The sequence below is a fragment of the Sarcophilus harrisii genome, chromosome 3 (assembly GCF_902635505.1).
Source record: "Sarcophilus harrisii chromosome 3, mSarHar1.11, whole genome shotgun sequence".
NCBI lineage: Eukaryota > Metazoa > Chordata > Mammalia > Dasyuromorphia > Dasyuridae > Sarcophilus > Sarcophilus harrisii.
The window spans coordinates 113,714,436-113,737,044 of NC_045428.1; positions in this window are offsets into that span (position 1 = coordinate 113,714,436).

Here is a 22,609-nt window from a genome sequence, read left to right on the forward strand (position 1 = left end):
TCCCAAAGCCTCTCTGAAATCATCCTGCTGGTGATTTCTTACAGAACAATAGTATTCTATAGCATTCATATGCCATAATTTATTCAGTCATTCCCTAGTAGATGAGCATCCATTCAGTTTCCAGTTTCTTGCCACTACAAAGAGGGCTGTCACAAACATTTTTGCACATGCAGCTCCCTTTTCCTCCATTAAGATCTCTTTGGAATATAATCCAGTAGAAATACTTCTGGATCAAAGGGTATGCACAGTTTGATAATTTTTTAACATAGTTCCAACTTCCTCTCCAGAATTGTTGAAGACATTCACAGTTTCACCAACAATGTATCAAAGTCCCAGTTTTCCCACATCCCCTCCAACATTCATCTTATCTTTTCCTGTCGTCTTAGCCAGTCTGAGAGATGTGTAATAGTATCTCAGAGCAGTCTTAATTTGCATTTCTCTGATCAATAGTGATTTGGAACAACTTTTCATATGACTACCAATAGTTTCATTTTCTTCCTCTGAAAATTGTCTGTTTATATCCTTTGACCATTTATCAATTGGAGAAAGGCTTAAATTCTTATAAATTTGAGTCAATTCTCTATATATTTTAGAAATGAGGCCTTTATCAACACCTTTGAATGTAAAAATGTTTTCCTAATTTATTTCTTCCCTTCTAATCTTGTCCACATTAGTTTTGCTTGTACAAAAACTTTTCAACTTAAAAAAATCAAAATTATCTATTTTGTGATCAGTAATGAGCTCTACTTCATCTTTGGTCACAAATTCCTTCCTCCTTCACAGATTTGAGAGGTAAACTATCCTATGTTCTTCTAATTTGTTTATAATATCATTCTTTATGTCTAGATCAAGAACCCATTTCAACCTTATTTTGGTATGTGGTGTTAGGTGTAGGTTTATACCTACTTTCTGCCATACTAGTTTCCAATTTTCCCAGCAGTTTTTGTCAAATAGTGAATTCTTATCCCAAAATGAGGAGAAAGAGATCTTCGGTCAGGCTCCTGGTGGCTGGCCTGGCCTCCTGCACTTCTTCACTGAAACCAATTCTCTGGAAGGATCTCAAGAAAGCTAGCTAGGCCTTAGGTAAAGAGACAAGATTTTGAAGGAGACAATAAAGGATTTGGACTTTAACACCTGGCTATTCTCATGGTGATTGCTCTACTGAAAGAAAGGCTGCTTCCAAGACCTCCAAAAAACCCAAATAAAGAACATTACAATGTAAAAGAATGCTGATGATTTATGTGGATTTATTTTGTATCCTGCAACTTTGCTGAAGTTGTGGATTGCTTCTAATAGTTTTTTAGTTGATTCTCTAGGGTTCTCTAAGTATACCAGCATATCATCTGCAAAGAGTAATAATTTGGTTTCCTCATTTCCTACTGTAATTCCTTTAATCTCTTTGTCTTCTCTTATTGCCAAAGTTAGCATTTCTAATACAATACTGAATAGTAATGGTGATCATGGACAACCTTTTTTCACCCCTTGATCTTATTGGGAATGGTTCCAGTTTATTCCCCTTACATATGATGGTTTTAAATAGATGCTACTGACTGTTTTAAGAAAAAAGTCCATTTATTGCTGTAATCTCTAGTGTTTTTATTAGGAATGGGTTTTGGATTTTATCAAATGCCTTTTCTGTATCTATTGAGATAATCATATGGTTTTTGTTAATTTGGTTATTGATACAGTCAATTATACTAATAGTTTTCCTAATATTGAACCAGCTCTGCATTCCTGGTATAAATCCTATTTAAAGTTATCTAAAAAATACTCTAAATCACTAATGATTAGAAAAATGCAAATTAAAACAAAGCTGAGATACTACCTCATACCCATCATATTGACTAATGAGATAAAAAAAAAAGAAAATGACAAATGTTGAAGGAGATAAGGAAAAATTTCATATACTAATGTGTTGTTGGTAGACTACTGAACTGATCCAACCATTCTAGAAAGCAATTTGGAACCATTCCCAAAAGACTATAAAACTATATATGTGCTTTCACCCAGCAATACCACTACTAGGCCTATATCCCAAAGAAATATTTTTTTAAGAAGGAAAAGATCTTATATGTATATTTATAGCACTTTCTCTCTCTCTCTCTCTCTCTCTCTCTCTCTCTCTTTTTCTCTTTCTGCCAATGACTTGGAAATTAAGGGAATGTCTTTCAATAGGGAATGGAATGGCTGAATAAATTGATGCATATGATTGCGATAGAATACTATTATGCTTTAAGAAATGATAAGCAGAATGATTTCAGAAAAATCTGGAAAGACTAATATGAGCTCATGCAAAGTGAATGAAGTAAGTAGAACCAGGAAACAATCATACACAACAAGAACCATATTTATAATGATTAACTATGAATAACTTTTTAGCTATTCTCAGCAATATAATAATATAAGACAATTCCAAAGAACTTATGATAGAAAATGTGTATCCAAGTTCAGAAAAAAAACTGATGGAGAATGAATGCAGATTGAAGCATCCTTAAAAAAAAAAAAAAAAACTTTTTTTTAAATCTTTCTTGGATTTGAGGAGGGAGAGAAGGAGGTTGGTCTGTGTTTTCTTTTGCAACATGGCTAATATAGAAATATGTTTTGCCTGTGCATACCCTTTGATCCAGCAGTGTTACTACTGGGCTTATATCCCAAAGAGATACTAAAGAAGGGAAAGGGACCTGTATGTGCACGAATGTTTGTGGCAGCCCTTTTTGTAGTGGCTAGAAACTGGAAACTGAGTGGATGCCCATCAGTTGGAGAATGGCTGAATAAATTGTGGTATATGAATATTATGGAATATTATTGTTCTGTAAGAAATGACCAATAGGATGATTTCAGAAAGGCCTGGAGAGACTTACAAGAACTGATGCTGAGTGAAATGAGCAGGACCAGGAGATCATTATATACTTCAACAACAATACTATATGATGACCAGTTCTGATGGACCTGGTCATCCTCAGCAATGAGATCAAACAAATCATTTCCAATGGAGCAGTAATGAACTGAACCAGCTATGCCCAGAGAAAGAACTCTGGGAGATGACTAAAAACCATTACATTGAATTCCCAATCCCTATATTTATGCCCATCTGCATTTTTTATTTCCTTCACAAGCTAATTGTACAATATTTCAGAGTCTGATTCTTTTTGTACAGCAAAATAACAGTTTGGTCATGTATACTTATTGTGTATCAAGTTTATATTTTAATATATTTAACATCTACTGGTCATCCTGCCATCTGGGGGACGGGGTGGGGGGTAAGAGGTGAAAAATTGGAACAAGAGGTTTGGCAATTGTTAATGCTGTAAAGTTACCCATACATACAACCTGTAAATAAAAGGCTATTAAATAAAAAAAAAAAAAGAAATATGTTTTGCATGACTCCACACATATAATCTAACATAGAAAATGTAATAAACTTACTTTCTTAAGGAGGATGACAGGCAGGAGGGAGAAAGAGAATTTGTAACTCAAAAAAATTTAAATAAAAAAATTGTTTCTACTGGAAAAAAAAATAAAAAATTTAAAGAAAGTACTATCTGAAAATAGGCTTGTTTCACTTACTCTTGCCATTAGGTTTAGAATTAAATTCTAGAAGTGTATCATAAATCATATTCTCCTCTTCTCTTATAACTCTTATACTGAAATAATTTCTTTTATATTATGAAAAATTCTGCCAGCAATCCCAATTTTAAAACTTTTCTTCTTTTTCCTACTTAGAATCAAAAGAACTATAGGGGGAAAAAATGTGCCCCTAGTCTGCCAACAAGCAGAATTGAGCCATGGCCAAAGAGTACCTTCTCTTCTGGCCCTTCCATGACTAGCTTTGAACTCTTGTTACTGGGGGCAGGCAAACCGGAAAGAGAAGAAATACTGGCATGCTGTTATTCCATCTGGCATATGACCAGAAGACATAAAGTTCAAAAGGTTGAATCTGTTTTATGAGTTATGACTAGTGCCCTATGGGCAAACAGCATTAGCAATGTAAAAAACTCAATCTACATTGCAAAAATTTCTGAGCTAAATGATGAACCCCAAAAGGTTGAGATAAGTACAGTAAATATAATCTAAGGAGCCACCAGCCAACTCTGCTTTCCCTCCACTTCCACCTAACTAACCCCACTGCCCTTAAAGGCTGATTTTTGCTCTAAAATCCCCTCATCCAAAGTTTCTCCAAATAGACTACTCCCACCCCATATAGTTTCCACATTTATTCCACCAGCAGACGTCTGTTACATTAGCTTTTAATATAGTTTTTCATAATCATCACTCTTTCTTACCTTAGATTCCTTATCATCTACTTTAGCCTTAGGCACAAAAGTTTGTATTACTTTTCTGTCCTTTGACTTGAAATTATCAAACAATCCTTTTTAAAATTTCATATGGAATTTTTATTCTTAGTCACCATAAAAAAATTTTTGGTGGGCATAGATCTTAAGTGTTAGAGCAAATATTTTAGAAAACTGAATCTCGGAGAAGTTGTTATATAATTACCCAATTAGCAGATATCAGAAGTAGGATTTACTTCAAATCATTTTTTACTATAAATCCAGAACTCCTTCCATGACCCCAATTACCTCCCTGAGATAGTCCCAGATTTTTTTTTTAAGTTTTCCTTATTCCCTATAAATCTGGTCCTAAGTGAACATGTATTTTTTTCTTATCTTTATTTCCAAGAGTTAGCCAGCTCTAATCTCATGTAGATTAAACATGCTATCAAGGTTTAGGTTTTCTATATCAATTTCCCAAACTACTGAGATTTTTAAGCTTTATTTTCTAATTTTCTAATCTCCTGCCTGCAGGACCTTTATTTCATCTCTGGCTGACTTGTCAAGCTTCCTCTTCAGAAGACTTTTTATTGAATTAATCTAGTTTCTTTATCTATTTTAAGATCTTTTGGACTCTGGTTCTTGTTTTAATTTATCCTTGACTCATTCTTTTTAGTTTTGTTTTATTTGCTGTTCTAATGTTTTACCTAGACTTACATTTGGGCATAGTCTTTTCAAAAACCACATGACCTGGAACTAGCTAGGGACAGATCATCATGTCACCTCTTTTTTAATTAATATGTAATAATAGAGAAACTGAAGCAAACAGAAATTGGTTTTTAATGTGAAGTTTAAGCTAGTTTACTGGGTGGAACTCTTGTCTAAAGCATTCCATGCAGATAAACCAAGGCAGGGAACTTATACAGGGTTTTAGCTAACTAGGGTTTGCAAACAGAATACATAACCTGAGTATACAGTCTCATAGGGGAAACAAAGGCAGATAAGGGGGGCAAAGATACTAGGAGGATGGACAAGCCATAATTTCAGGAAAGGATAATAACTTAATCTTGACAGGATAAGGGTCAAGATAAGAAAGCTGAGGGCAGAAGACAGCTAGGTATTGGCAATACTCAAAAGGAAGGGGAATTACCTTAGCAAGGATCTAGATAATGCACCTGGTGTTTATGACACAATGGTACGTAAAGGTGGTCAGAGTTTCAAGGTTTTTTCCTGGGCTCTTTTTTAAACTCAATTTCCAGTTCTGATGGCAAGAAAGTAGGGTGACCATGATTTTTTATTCAGGGCTGAACAGATTGTAGAGATACCATGGTCATCCATGAAGCCTCTTTATTAAGAGGCCCTAAACTTGGAGTAATGAAGGTATATGTTCAAAGGATAACTCAAATAATTATTACCTATATGATGATGAACAAGTCACTTAACCTCTCTGTGCCTCACTTATAAAAATGAGGTGATTGGATTTAATATCTTTGGGGAAACCTTTCAGGTCTAGATTTATAATCCTATGATCTCTACCCCTCACCATGTTGCTTATAGCAAAGTTCTTCAAACAATTAAACTTCTTTTCCTATTTAAAGTTGTGAATGCCAGATGTTCTATTGATAAAACACCATGTTCCATCAAGTTCTTATTTCCATTACCAGTTACTAACAAGTCTTCATCATATTGGTTTTCTCACTAACTACCTCTGTGACCTTAATCAAGTCATTGAACTTTTCCAGGCCTATATTTTCTCATATGTATAATAAGAGGGTTAGTATCAAGTCCAAAATTCCATGAATATGGGCCTGAGAAGAGCTTTAGATAAGAAAGAGTTCCTTCACTCAAACCACGACTAGGGCTCAAGTGACTAGTCCTAACTCCTTTTCATTTAGTTTCCATAATTCATCTTCAGGCTCTCTCTTCCAGGAATCAGATTGTATATGGAACATATTCACAATAGAAAGGTACTTGACACTCTTAATAGCAGGATATTCCTTTTGCAATATGCCTGTCATGTATTTTCTACTTAATAGTGTCCTCTACCCAAAAAGGCTACACTTGCCTCTTTTTTGCTTTAATATTTACACACTTATCCACTTATTATGTCTTTTAAGTATGAAGAGAAAAGAGAAAAGCTTCTTAGTGAGGAAAGAGAAATAAAGAAAAGGTATCAAATGTGACCTGTTCGAAAATACCTGCCACCATGTCTGAAGAAAGCAAAGAGAATAAGTAGTTTTGTATTGTCCCACTGGATGGGCCTGAGTCAAGCACATTTAGAAGTATACACTTTATTAGGATGAAGAATGGAGTGATTGATAGCTGACTTAATCTATCTGTCCAGGCATTTTTATGGAGCCTTTCTCAGTAGTACCAAGACACTCAGACAGAGATATCAGACTAGGAGGGGCAATCAGACTGAATCAGGCTTCTAGGCCTCCAAAAATTCAGTTTTGCTTATGAAGTAAAACTTTATACTGAGCCAAATCCAGTCCCCATTTTTTCTAGACCAGCAAAATCTGAGCCAAAGAAGATAAGGAGTGTCTGTCCCAGTTCTTAAGAAAGAAAACAAACCTTCATCATCTTTCCAAAAAATAAATAAATAACAATAAAAATCAATCCCCATGTATAGAGTCTACAGGTTCAAAGAAGTATCCAACAAATGAGTATTAAACAGTCATAACTTGTAAATTGCTTGTTGAATGACTAGCTAGCCAAAACTATTATGGTTCAGTTTTTGCTTTGCTTTTTCTCATGAAATGTATTTTTCTTACATAGAAGGCCCAATGAAGACAAATTAAAACAGCATGACATTTACAGTCAGTGGATCTGGGTTCAGATCCAGGTTATGCCATCTCCTTAATCAAATCACTTCTACCTCTTCCCCATACTCATGAGCCTCATTTTTCTCACCCATATTTAAAGTACACTGGACTTTATAACCACTAAGGGCTTTATAGTTCTATAACATTTAAAATTATTAAATCTTTTGTAGCATAAGATTTTAATAATAAGTAGCTAATAATTGCTAGCATTTATATGGCACACTAAGGTTTTCAAAGTGCTTTACATATATTATTTCATTGGATCCTCACAATAACTCTATAAAGTAAGAAGATGTGATTCCATGGAAGGATTATAGAGTTGGAGAAAGATAAGACAGAGGTTCAAATTCCAATTCTAACCTTCACTAGCTATGTGCCCATAAACACAGACAATTCATATCACTTCTTTAAGATCTAAGTTCCTCATCTTAATATGGAGAAAATAATAATACCCATATTACAAACTTCACATGAGAATCAAATGAAATGTACACAGAAAGTAGTTTTTTTAAACATCTGCAGTTATTTAAAGTATTTATACTCATAAGGATAAAACTGGTAAAACATAGATCCAAAAACATGATTTTATTCTTTAATAAGAAAATAGAAATAAGAAAAGAAAAGTAAATATTCTCCAACCTACCTTATTAACCTTGGGCATACTGACAAATAAAACACTATCCAAACACTTTTTAAAAACTCATACAATATGAGAGATCTATAGATCTGTTTTTAATGTTTTAATTAATGAAACTGTTATCTATCCATATATGTATATGTTTATATATATATATATATATATATATTTATATACACATACATATATACATACACACACACACACACACATTTACATTGTGTCAGGCAGTGTACTATTTCAGAGATAGATAAAAGGCAAAACTACATGAGTCCCTGCCCTCCCAGATCTTGTTTTTCTTTAAGAATGTTTCATTTTTCTTGTGTTTTAACCTGTAAAACCATTACAAAAAATCATTCTTAGGATATTACATATGTTATTTCATTGCATCCTCTGAATAACTCTATAAGGCAAATGATATTATATCCTCATTTAACAGAGGAGGGAACCAAAACTGAGAGGTTGTGTTACCCAGAATCACATAGCTAATTAGTAAACTTGTTATCCTGAATTGTCAAATTCCATTCCACTGTCCACTAAGTCACATATGAGGATATTATTTCATTAAATTCTAAAACTATCTATTTTCTTCCATCTACTTGAATTTTTTCTTTATCAGTGTTGAAAGTGGCTGAATTAAGGTTGTATAAATTTATTTTCTTTCATTTATGTGTGTTTATATATAATTATCATTAAGTCATATAATATCTACTTTCAACCTATCATTGAGATAATGATATAAATTGTGTGGCATGTTTAAATATTTACATAAAAAGAAAGACATCACAATTGTGAGATTTTATCATCAAAATGTCATACTTTAGAGTTGGAAAAAACCTTGAGGTCTAATCCTCTTTCCCATTTTCCAGATAAGAAAAGTGAGCCCCAAAGAGATAATGTGATTTGTGGAAGGTTAGATATCAGAGATTTGTATCTAGGCCCCTTGATTCCAAATGCAGCTTTTTTTTTTTTTTCATTTATACCATCCAATGAATTTCTGTTATCATCATCACCTGAATTATAGTTATTTCTGTTTATTTGTATTTATACCTATTAATACTTGGAGGACAGCAAATAAGACATGGAATCTTTGCTCTAAATATCTCTTATTGTATAGGTTTGCATTAAGAATTTGTTAAAAGCTTATAAAATTTTGAATATTTCTGGAAAATTCATTCATTCACCAAATTTTAACTGAATATCTATGAAGTGTTCTAGTGATAGTTTCTATTAGGGAAAAAAAAGGGTCTTTTTCTTAGAATGTATGCCATCTAGTCAAATATTCTGATTTTAAAAAAAAACTTCCAAGTCAATGAAAAATATCAGTTAACAATATAAGGTTGCTTCCTTCTCACTATAATATCATGAACTTCTGTCATTTGATTGATATGTTAGTTTTTTTAAACATTGTCATCTTTATTTCATTTTTTTAAACTGATGGATCTCTAGAAGGAGTGGGAAATGTGAGCAATGAAAAAAAACAAAAGATATCAATAATTGTTTTAAATTCCTATCAAATCAACCTGAATTTAAATTGCACGATTTCATTCCCTCTTCAACTTGATGCAATAGACATTAAACTTTCACTTTTCCTTTTCTTCTGAGAGCTAATATTCAACTATACCTATTGTTCTTTAGAAAAATAAAAGAAGTGGTGTGTTAATCACTATCCTATTAGAGAACAAAAGACAGTAGCAACGATTGTGATGGTGTTGGTGGTATGGTGGTGATGATGACGATGATGATGGCAAAGAACATTTTATAGTGCTTTAAGTTTTTCAAAGTATTTTAAAATATTTTCTCATTTTATCTTTGAAATAATCCTAGGAATTAGGTGCTATTATTATTCACATTTTACTAATGAGGAAAAACAAAATACCTCAGCTTAAATCTCAGATTAGAAGCAGTTCATAGTAATGACATTATTAACATGTTTGAATAATAAAAACCAACTCTAATAGCATTCCAATGATTCCTCCAAGATAAAGGTGAAAGTAGTCCCTCTAAAAAGAAGAATAATATTATGGAAAGAAGACTTGAACTAGAGTTAGGAGGCCAATGTTCAAGTCCTGGCTCTGGTATTTTCTCATTCGGTGACCATGGCCAAGTCATTTAATCACTAAGTCTCAGCTTCTTCATCCATAAAAAGAGAAATATGGCATAGAGAATATATCTGCTTTTGGTTTGGACATATTAAATTTGAGATAACTGTTGAAGGACCAATTTGAAATACCCAGTAGGTAAATAGAAATGCATGAAGGAAATCAGATAGAGATTAGGTCTGAAGACATAGATTTGGGAATCATCTGCATAGAGTTGATGATTAAATACAAGAAAGTTGATGGGATTACCAAGTAAAAGAAGATGTTGGTTGAAGAGAAGAGAACTTAAAGCAGATCCTTAAGATATACCCACAATTAGAAGTCATGATATTGGTGGATCATAAAATGGAATTAAAAATTATCAACCAAGAGAAAGTATCACAAAAATCCAAAAAGCAGAGATTATGTGAAAGGGAAGTTTTGTCAACAGCATCAAATGCTACAGAAAAGGTAGAAAAGAATGAAGATTGAGAGTCATCAGATTTGTCAATTCATAGATAGTTAATAATTTAGGATAGAGAAGTAGAATACTATTTTTTTTAGATAGAAAGCCTCTCCTGATAAAAACATAATACAACTGACAATAGGTGTTGACCACAACAGTTTTCTACATAGTCACTTCCTCAAAATTTTTTATTTAAGAAAAAAGTCTGTAGTTTTCCCCTTTCTGTTTTAGACTGGAAGTACAAGGAGCTATTCAAGAGTCCAATCCAATTACTGATGGATATGGGTATTTTGATCTGCACCATTTCTGACCTCTGCTGGTTTCTCTTTCCTTAGACAATCTGGTGCTTCCTTTTTAATTCTTGGGGGCTCAATTGGAATGCTTTGATCCCAGACTTAATGTGCATACCCAATAAGTATAGCCGACTACACATCAAAACTCTCAAGCTCAAGACAACCTTACCAGCTTCATCACTGTAGAAATAGAGATTGAAGTTATGTTCCACTAAATCCACAATTTCATCAAATTTCTATAATTTTTTATCATACTTGAGTCTCTTTACTCCTTACTCATATATTCAAATCTCTGTTGTTATTTAATTCAAATAGTCTTTTAATTCCATAAATTATTGATGGTTTTTGCCTCCATATAAAAATATAAATGAAGCATAGCTAAATGGTGAAGTAAGTTGAATAAACAAGCAGGAGATATGAAATAAAATCAGAGATAATTCTAAATGCAAACAGCAAGAATCGGGCGGATCACACGAATGCTTTAGCTAGACGTCACCTCTTGTAAGTTTGCCTTCACCTTTATTAATGAATTCTACTGCATTAAGAAGTTATTTTGAATGATAAATATGCATGTTTAAAAGAAAAATAAGACAATGTTTGTGCTAGACCTTGCCTAAACCCCTAAACTCTGCTCTAATACAGTAAATCTTGAACAATACTATTAGTTGCTCTGTTAATATACAAAGTTATTTTCCTTGCTTTCTAGAACAGTCAGCCTTACTTTCACTCTTACCCAGCCAAAAAGTTTTAGCACTTCTTTGCATACAAGACATTGGCAATTTGACCTTTTAGTCCATTTCCCAATAAGAGAAATAGCAACAAAGTTTTGGACAAGTCAATTTTCTAACATTAATGATGAAAATCCTATGATCCCAACCTTTATTTTAAAAAATAATTTGGATAAGAATAAGATTATATCAGATGCTGAATTAATAAATTCAACATAAATCTATGTTTTGCAGGCTCAATGTGTTGGTGATTTCTATGCCTTCACTTAGATGTATGCCATAAATTTTACCTTAAAATGTGCAGGTACTCTCTTTTTCATACAAATGAGATCATTATTGATTGGACAAGGAAATGGATTCCAGACAAGTATTCATTTAAAATCTATTCCCTTAGGAAGTTCACAACACTTTCATAACAAAAATAAAAATATTTTAAATGGAAACCTTTAAGTTTCCTCCTTCCTTTATCCCCAGATACTTTCCTGGGAGTCTTTTAAATATAACCACCTAATGGCTGGTCTCAGAAAAAAAATTCAAGCTGCCCTAGGCCACAAAAAATCAATTTTGGAAGTACTAATATCCATTTCCTTGGCATACTTGCTGAATAGAGTTTTATTGAATCTGGAGCAAAGCTGTTAAGAAAAATTAGTGATATTAACAAATGGACATACTATGCAAAGCAATATGATAGGGTAATCATGTCTCATAACTCAGCAAGTAGGTATGAAAAATGTTTCTTCTCCATTCTTAAAATGACATACACATGACTTAATCTTGAAATTTTCTCTGTATTGATGTGAGGAAATCTCCCCATAATTAGAGAAAGCTATCACCTATCTATACCATCCTTTCCAGTCCACTCTGAGTATTAATGGCATCCTTTATCACCCCATACCCTATTACTTATGAATGTGTTAAAAACAAGAAAAAGATTATTTCAGCTGATATGAGAAAAAAAAAAAATTCTACTCTTCTTTCTCATTCTTACCCCAGCCCTTTTCAGATATTTTATTGTTACAGATAGTTTAAATTGAGCTTCTTCCCTCAAATTGACATTGGTTATAGAAAAATTCTTTCCTAATTGGTAAAAATGTTATTTAAATATTTACTGTACTAAATGTGCTAGTCACCATTAAAAGAATGTCTTTCTATTGAATCATTTTAATAAACATTTATTAAGTGCCTAAATCCAAATCATCATTCTAGATTCTAAAGATAAAAATGAAATCATCATAACTGACACTTATAATGATTCAATAATATTTTAAGACTTAACTTTTGTCATAGTAAATTTATAGATATATATAGAGAGAGAATATAAATATTATTATTCATTTTTTTACAGATGTGAAAATTTAATCTCAAGAAAACTTATTAGCCTATAGATCTACAATTAATTTATAGAAAAACAAGGATTCAGTTCAGATTTCTTGTGTATAAAGTGCTATTTCTAATTCCTGTCCTCAATGAACTTACAGTATAATGAGGATTGGAGATGTCAAATAAAATTTGTACACAAAATAACAGTAATACATGACATAATATACCTAAAGATAAAAAAAATGGCACAAAGTGTTTTGTTTTTTGTTTTTTTGGTTTTTTATCAAAGAGAGATTATTTCCTTCTGGGAGGATCAGGAAAAGCTTCTTGGAGTATGCAATGGCACTTTATATTAATGCCATTTTACATAAATCTTGAAAAAAACAAGGTTTTTCACCAGGTAGAGATAGGAATAGAAGTAGTCTATTCTAGGAATGGGAAAAATATAAGCTGTGGGACAGAAGTAACAGAAGTTAGTTAACAGAAAACATTTATTACATGTTAATAACACGTCAGATGTTATGCTAAGTTCTAAAGAATACAGGAGAAAAAAAGAAAAGTAAATCACCTCCATTTGGCAAAAAACACATTTACATACCAGGGAGTAATGTAAGAAAAGTCTAAAAATTTATCTTGAAATTAGATCACAGAAGATTCTGAATATCCCTTTAAGGAGTTTATAATTTATTGAGTAGGCAACTGGAAACAATACAGGACTTGAATAGAGGCAGAATGTGACCCATGATTCCCTAAAATTAATATTTGGGGAACAGTATGAAACATGAGGAGAAAGTAGGGGTTCCACTGCATGTATTAAAAGACCAAAGAAGAGATTGTTAGCATAGAAACAAATCAAGTCTTCGTCCCATCCATATTGCAAATAGAATTAAAATCTTCATAGGAAGAGGAAGGGAACAAGCTTTTGTTTAGTGTCTACTATGCACCTGACAATGTACTAATAATACTCATTTTATAAATATCATTTCACTAAAGAGATCATAATTCATCCCAGAAATAATCTTGACTCCTGCCCCTCCCAAAAAAAAAGTTGAGAAAAGTCAATGTTTGAGGAATTGTGAAAGATGAGACTGAAGATTTTCCTAGTGAAGTCTTAAATTGATGTATTCTCTCTGGAAATCAACTTGAAATTATTCAAAAAGAGTGACTAATATGTCTTAAGTCTGTGACCCAGGTATCCCACTGCTGACAGATTGATGGATGGATATACAGCTAGATATGTGTGTGTGTATACAGAAAATAATGGAAAGAATCATATAAACTGATGCAAAATGAAGAAAGCACGAGCAAGAAAATAATATACATAATGATTATAACATTTTACACAAAGCAACCATAGATCAGAGAATTTATACACATGGCTGAATTGTGCTTTGTAGAAAGCTTTTTGTGTTGTGTTTATTATTCTGTTTCTTCATGCCAGATGCTTGAATATGTGGATTCCAAGTCTTGGATGGACTTTCTTTGCATGCAAACCTTATAGACAGAGCAAAGAAACCATGAATGAGAATAGCATAAATAAGAATAAAAAGGCACATGGGAACCAAATCATGGAGATCTTATAAAAAGTCAGATTGAGCATTTTGCAAGTTTTTCAAGAGATGATAATCACTGAAGATTGTGAATAGGGGTTGATGGCCACTACTGCTTTTGAGGTAGCATCTTGGCAATTGTACAGAAAAAAATGAGAGAAAACAGAAACCAATTCATAGCTTTGGTTAAATTGTATGTATGTGTATGTATATCTACATATGTGTGTACATGTGTATATATACACATATATATATATACACATGTGCATACTATATGTACACACACACACATATGTGTATAGAGAGAGAGATAGAGACATACAGAGAGAGACAAAGACAGAGACAGAGATAGAGACAGAGACAGAGAGTGACAGAGAAAGAGAGAGACACAGAGAGAGCATACCTCCAGAAGTCCAACTGCAACATCTCTTGGAGGTGACATTGGAATCTCAAAGGCTATGGCTATGATAGTAAAATCTAAGCTAAGCCAAGTTCTAAGTCACACTGGAAAGAGTGTGGAATCAGCCTAGGTAATGAAAATGGGATCCACGTAAAATACAAAGATAAAAATACTTTTCATCCCTCTATGTTCCATTTCTGCTTCCACTATAATAGTGGTAGAGTAGACAGAATTCTTATCTAAAAGTTTTAATTAAGTAGTGGTAACACTTTTACAATCTTTGTTCAGTGAGCAACAAGTTGATACACTGCTTCTAGAGGATCTAACCACATCTGTAATAAGATTCTATCTGGAAATGAAAATATGAAGAAGTTGGAGCTAAATGGATTTTATGCAGTGACTTTCCTCACTTGTCCAAAGTAAACAGGAAACACCATTTTATAAGACATTTAGTCATCTTTCCTTACTGAATTCAAAATGAACATAAGCAAAAAGACCACCATGAAGGAAATTGTAACTTATGAGTAAACATCTGTTGCTGAATATTAGGAAGTGTGGAAAATGTCTGACTAACTTAACAAAATCCTCAAATTTAAATGAACATATACATTAATGCACCATAACTTCATTGCAAAAGTGGGCATAAGAGAAAAAAACTGAAAATTATGTTGAAAAATGTAATTTGACTTCAAGAAATAAAAGAGGCCAGAGGTCTGTAGGAGTTTCTCACCTATGCATTATTGATATTTTCTTCAAGGAGAGTCAGAAATTGATAGCCCTAGAGCACATGATAAAAAGCAAGTCAATAAGCATTTATTAAGTACTTACTATGAGCCAAGCACTGTGCTAAACACAACGCACACAAATACAAATAACAAAAACAGTTCCTGCCTTCAAAAAGCTTTCATTCTAATAAGAGAATACAATACAAAGAAGAGAATGTGATATTTATGATCTGCTTCATTTCTGAAAGTGAAGTTTCTAGGAGGAACTCAAAAAAAAGAAGAAAGACTTCTCCCACAACGAAAGAAGAAAAAGAAGGAAGCTGAGACAAGCTGACAGAATACAGAGAATATTCATCAAAAACACCACAAAAAATCAAATTGGTGGCATCAAAATAGGCCTAAAATGAATGATTCCCAACTAAGTAGCCATGTTAAAAAAAATATATTATATAATAAGGGCATTAACTGATTACAGAAAAGGACAAAACCAGCTTCAAATTAGAAGAAAAGATGCAAATGAGAAGATAAAAAAGAGCTAATTTGCCATTAACTGCTTAGAGAGTTATTTATTAGAAGAAAGTATATGTATAAGAAAATACTGGAGAGTTCCAGTATAACCTGTTTCAGTCTACTCAACTAAAGTGTTTATTAAGCAATCCACTATACAAGGTGCTAGAAATAAAAAGACAAATTAGAATAGTCCAATTCTCCCAAAATCTTATATTCCATTATTATAAACAAGCCACTGACAATAAAAATGGAAAATAAGAAAAGTAAAAGCATTAGTTCAAACTTTGTTGTTTTTTAACTAATTCAAAGTTTTTAAAGTATTAGGATGTACAAAGAATCCAAAAACTGAAAGATTCTAAAAGGGAAAGGGGCAGAGGGGAGTGGGGGAAGGGGGGAAGATTTTCCCAAAAAAGAAAAAAGGGCAGAAGGAGTCATAATGTAGAAAGTAGACCACCAAATTCCCTTCAGCAATTTTTGACCTATATGCCTACTTTGAAATTTCTGAAAGAATTTTTAAAATATTCTGTGTAATTGAGAAAAACATGAGAAAATAATGGACCAACTTTGGTAGACAATTTTTCTAGAGCAAAGTTAATTTTTTTTATTTATAAACCTGACCAATACACATAGACAATATAAAATTCTATTCTACTTAATATCAACTTTTTTATTTTATTTGGCCTAAAAATCTCAATCTTAAGGTCTCTCTTCATACAAAATGTGTCTGATGCATGTGTCAAAAATCATACAAGATTTTAATAATATGCAGGGCACATTCAAAATCCAGAAAACTACCCAAATAAGATGCCCATTTGACTACCCACTCCTAATTTCCGTGATGTGAACATTGAAACATTTTGGCATGATGAAGGAGCTTGGTATAATAGATATACTGGATTTGTAGACAGAAAGATACAGATTCAAATGTTGTTTTAGTCATTAGTTTTATATAAGCTTAAGCAAATAATTTAATATCTATGGATCTGTTACCTCATCTATAAAATCATAGATTTTATCATTTCTAAGGATCCTTCTAGTTCTAAATATATAATCCCATGATTCTGTAAACAAATATCAGAAGGACACCTGTGTTAGATTTAATACAAACACGTTTCAAAATATCAAAATTTCAAATTTTGTCAGGAACTTTGTAGCAATTTAACTTTGCTAGTTTTCAGTTCTTTGAATCCTGCTCAAAGTTGAGTTCATGGAAATTATCTAATCTGTCTTCATGCCTTCCATATAAACTGCAACACTATATTCTCTCATCTTGAATGCCTATCCTTGTTTTAACCAAGTATATACATAATCAAGCCCATTTCAAATGAATATGCCTTTTTCATGGCAAATATATTCCATTTCCACATTAGAATATCTGGTCAATTCATGACAAATTCCTCTACTTCTTTGATTGGTACACACCAAATTCCTTTCTCATCCTTTCATTTAGACAACCTGGATACCTTTAATTTGGTATACATGTAATTTATTAATAATACATTCTTCTTATTTTTATAATTGTTAGCTACTAGTGACTAAATCATTCTCTCCATTTAGTTTCTTTAGAATCTAGATTTTAGGTTTCCCCTAGCCTTTACTCTTCCATTATTCTCAAAAACTATGCTGTTCATGTTAAAGGCATCTCTACCCAACTTACCTCCCCAATATTCAGTAGCTTTCATATCAACAATCTCCTTGCCACTCTCCCCCACTTTACTTACCCATATGCATGGCCACACAGTGAACTTCATCAGTTTTTGGAATTTCAGTAATTCTATAATCCACAAGTATGAAATTCTATTCTCCAATGACAATCTGCTATTTTCCCATTAATCCTTTTTTTTTTTATCATTAGTTTCCCTCTCTTGACCCATATCTTTTCTCACAGTACATATCTTTCTTGATCATTATGCTTACCTTTATAATCAGTCTTGATTAATCGTTGACGATAACTATATATTCCTCCAGAACCCCTTGAATTTTTGCCAACACTGTTCAACAAATTCTTATCTCTAAATAGTTCTCATTATATGATTTCTTCATTCCTCCTCCAGGGATGGTAAGAATGATTGAAAAGTACTTGAATTTGGGCAGACTTAATCCAATACAAATTTATTTGATATACCCTCATCTGGGAACCTGTAGTAGCCTAATAATCCTTCAACTTATTCTTATGGCTCTATATCATATTTCCTTCATGGTCTCTTCCAAAAATTTTCTTCTGCCCTTACCCTTGTTATTATCCCCATATACCATATTAGCTCCCATCAGAGGTCTTTAAACAAAGACCAAATGAAATTAGTTTGTTATGCTACAGAGGGCATTATTGTTCAGATCTGAGCTACACTAATAGCCTATGATATTTCTCCCCAACTCTGAAATGCTGCAAATCCTTGGAACTTTTAATTGTTTTGCTATATTAATAGTTCAATAATAATCTTATCTTTTTTTTAAAAAAGTATTTATTGAATTAAAACAAAATAAAAAAAGAATAGAAAAAGAAAAACAAAAAAGGAAAATAAAAAATAAAACAAAACATTGTCATGTGCTCAACAGAATTTCAGGGAAGATTCAAAATCTATAACAATAAATTTCCATTTCAAGAAAGCATATATAATAATAGAAAACATTATATTAAAGTAAGCATTCTTTTCTTTGTTTTTTTAGGTTATTTTTTGTTTTCTGCTGCACACTTTTTATTTTATTCTCTTTTCCCTTTTCATCCTCCCTACCTCCCCCAAGTAGGCTACAGTTAAACACAGATATGTTTATATATACATATACATATGTATATATTTTATATATATATATATATATATATATATATATATATATATATATAATATAAACACACTCACCCACAGACCCACACATATATACATATATCTATATTCACACACACATAATCCTACATGCATACATACCCACATATACTCAGGTACAGAGGTATATGTGTATGTGTGTGTATAGATACAGATATAGACACATTTATAAATATGCATCTAAAACAATATTAATATGGATGACATATAATGTAGATTTCTCTCTTGATTGAATCTTTAAGTTTGATTTTGTCTGAGATCAATGATTATTAGCTAGACTTTTTTTTTAATTCTAATAAATTCTATTCCTGATTCTTCTTGTGTTTGTGTGTGTGTCTCTTATTTCTTATCCTGATAACTCATCAACTTTGGTTCTACTTCTTAACTTGCCTTCCTATTATTTAACCTCTCCCCTAACCACGAACTCCTCCCTTATCTTCTCCCCCCAATTCTTTCTTCCTCTCTTTATCTCATCCCCATTAAGCTACACACCTTATCATACTACAATTGATTTAAACAACCTTCTGAACCCCACCTAATCCTATGCTATCCCGTGCCCATTAATCTACACACCTTTTCCCACTGCCATAAATCTACACATTTTTCTATACCCCCCATCTGATTTTATTCCTTCCCCCTTTCTTCTTTACTGATTTTGGAAGGTGCTAAGCTTTTCATAATATCTATCAATCTATTGTCTATGTCTGTGTGTATCTGTCTGTAATATTTACTATTTAATTCATTGCTTATGTAAGTTGGGTTTTGGAACTACAAGTGCTTATCTTCCCACTTACGCCTCTGTATCAGTTTTTCCTCTGAATTTCATTTATATAATATAATAACTATTTTTACCTTTTCCTAGAATCAGATCACACTCAATTCTGCTCCAACTTTTCTTTTGATCTACCCAATTATTGATGTAAATATTAAATATACAATATATATTTCAATTCAAAACACATAAATGATTTTTCCATGTTGAGTTCCTTGAAATTAATCTTTGATATTGGTTCTTATATGGTAAATGTGCCATTAAGTTCTCGTTTGGTTGACATAAAGTCCTGAAAATCTTCAAGTTCACTAAATGTCCTTTTTTTTCATTCAATATTATGAATAATTTTGCTGGATATAATATTTTTGGCTATAGGCCTACATAGAGGGCTGAAACTATTGAGTCGATGCACTGAGGTCAGGATGGCCAAGCACTTGAGGTTAACTATTGATTGGACAATACTCTATGGGCATATGCTTGGAAAATAGCCCTTCCCACTATCCTGTGTTGGCTCAATGATTGGTTTATACAGAGGATTGTAGGAGGGACTAGGGGGTGGAATAAGATAGCCAGAGACACTTTGACTGTGGACAAGGAAGAAGGCTGTTGTGTAGATCCTACTTCCATCCCCTTCACACCTACCCCTAAAGACCAAAAATAAAGACTAAGCACTTTTGCTTATCCTGACTCCAGCTGATTCTAAGGTATCCTGGGTGCTAGCATGGTCATCACAGGCCTAGTTCTTTTGATTGCCTGTATATATTATTCCAGGACCTGTAGTCCTTTTATTGTAGTTGCTGACATGCCCTGTATAATTCTAATTATAGTTCCAACATAGTTTTATTGCTATTGTTGTTGTTGTTTGCTTGTTTCTTGCAAAATTTTCTCTTTGATCTGGGGGTTTCAAAATATGGCAATATTGTTCCAAAATATTTTATACAAAGGATCTCTTTGAGGTAGTGATTGATGGATTTTTTTATATGTCTGCTTTCCCCTCCTTGCATTATTGTGTTAAGGTTCTTTTTTTTGGTCACAGCTTTTAGGTAGTCCAACCATTCTCACATTTTCTCTTCTTTGTTCTCTGCATCTCTTGTCTTATTATTATTATTATATGATGTTTCACATCCTCTTCTATTTTTGTATTCTTTATAGTCTGTTTTGTTATTTCTTGGTCTCTTATACCTACATTTCCTTGCTCAATTTTAATTTTCAAAGAATTATTTTCTTCTTTAAGACTCTGTATCTCTTTTTCTAGTTGATTAACATTTTTTCCCATTATCTCCTTCTTTTTCTTGGATAGTTTTTATTTTTTTTTTAGTCTTTCCTCAATCTCTCTCACTTGATTTTTGAATTCTTCTATAAATTGAAGTTCTTTTATAAATCCTTTCTGGGCAGAGAGCCATTTAATATTACTCTTTGGGTTAGAAGAAGGTTTTGGTTTTTTTGAGGGTTTTTTTGTTTTACTTCAGTGTCCTCCTTTGAAAATGAATCCTGGTCTTTCCTGTTCCCATAGTAACTTTCTATGAGGAATTTTTTCTTCTTTGCCAATTCATTTTTTAGTGAAAGTATTAGTGTAAGCACTTCTAATCATGGGGTTGGGGGATGGTGCCTCTGCCTTTATTTCAGTTCTCCCCTCTGACCTGGAACCCAAACCTAATTCTTCACATTCCTGCAAGAGCTCACAGCCAGCAGCATCCCTGCCCCCTGTATCTGCACTCAGAGATGTGCTGGCTCCTTCTCACCTAGAGCTTCATCTCAGCAGCACAGCTGGGTCTAGTGTTCCTAATCATTCAATGCTCTCTCAGTGTTTTGGGACTCAGACCTCCTAACTCTGGCTCTCAAAGAGGTGAAAGTTTCTGTGGTTCATGCTAAGGTTCTAGTCAAGACCAGCTCACTCTAGGAATCCCTACTGAATGTTTCTGCAGAGTTAATTCTGAGGCATTTGCATTTTTCCCTGGTTAATCCTGGGTCTTTTTTAGGGTCTTCTTGGTTATCTTGGGAGGAACTCTCTTCTGCCCCAAGTCTTCTTGATTTTTCACCATTATGTGTTCACTCTGAGGCACAAATTTGTTCTGTTTGTGGGGGAAATCTAGAGAACTTGAAATTTTCTGATCTGCTTAGTAATCTTCTCAGAATACTCCCCCATAATCTTGTCTTTGTGATGTATAATATTCAACAAATAATATTCAAAAAAACTTTTAAAGTACCTACTATTTGGGCACAAAGAGATGCAATTTTTTGAAATGTGGTTTATGTCTTTGTGAAGCTTAGAATTAAAAGAGGAAAATAAGACTGCATTTATCAGCAAAAGAAAATGACAGAGACATGCAGGGGCAAGAAAAGATAAAACTATACTGAGAAGACAATATTGTCCAGATCATTTGGAATGAAGAATGCATGGAAGGAAGCTTGAAAAGAGATTGTAAGTACAAAGTGATAAGAGACAACAGAAGGTAGTAAAAAAAAAAAAAAAAAAAAAAAAAAAAGTACTAGTAAAAGGTAGTAAAATGGAGGTTCTAACCAAGGGGTCCTTGAACTTGAATAGAAAACTCATTGTGTATTTATTTTCATGAAATTCTAATTGAAATTCAGTGTTTCCCTCAATTATGAATGTGGCATTGATGAGGTTCAGCGCAGGCCAGGGAGTTGTGGGAACCCCTTCTACTTGGTGCAGGTCCTTCATACATGAATTTACAAACCCGAAAAGTTAAACTGGCAAAAGAAACTTATTATTAGAACTGAGAAGTCAGCTTTTGCAGGCTAATTTCCTTAGTACCAGGGTCCCAACATAGAAGTTAAGATGTAGAAGAGAAATCCTCTAGCAGAGAAAGTTTCTAGCAAAGAAATCCTGACAGAGAAGTGAATAAGGTCCTATTAGAGAAATACATGAGAGAGATAAAGAAGGAGTAATGCTGAAAAGATACTGTCTTTTCAGCGGGCAGAGGGTTGCAGCTATGCCAAGAAGAAAGAGAGGTTCCTTGGCATAATTCCTGCTTTTAGGTCCTCTGCAAAGAATGAGCCCTAAGTTGCCTCTTTTTATGATTGAAACTTTGGCTAGAGGTTGAGGATCAGTTTGAGTTGAGATCAGACAGAGATTTTAGGAATTGAATAGAAATTTTCCATTTGAATGAGTGTTCCTGGACTAATCTCTAACTCAATAGAGTTGGATAGAAATCTCCATCTCCAGCTGGGGCTAAGTAGAAGTGGTC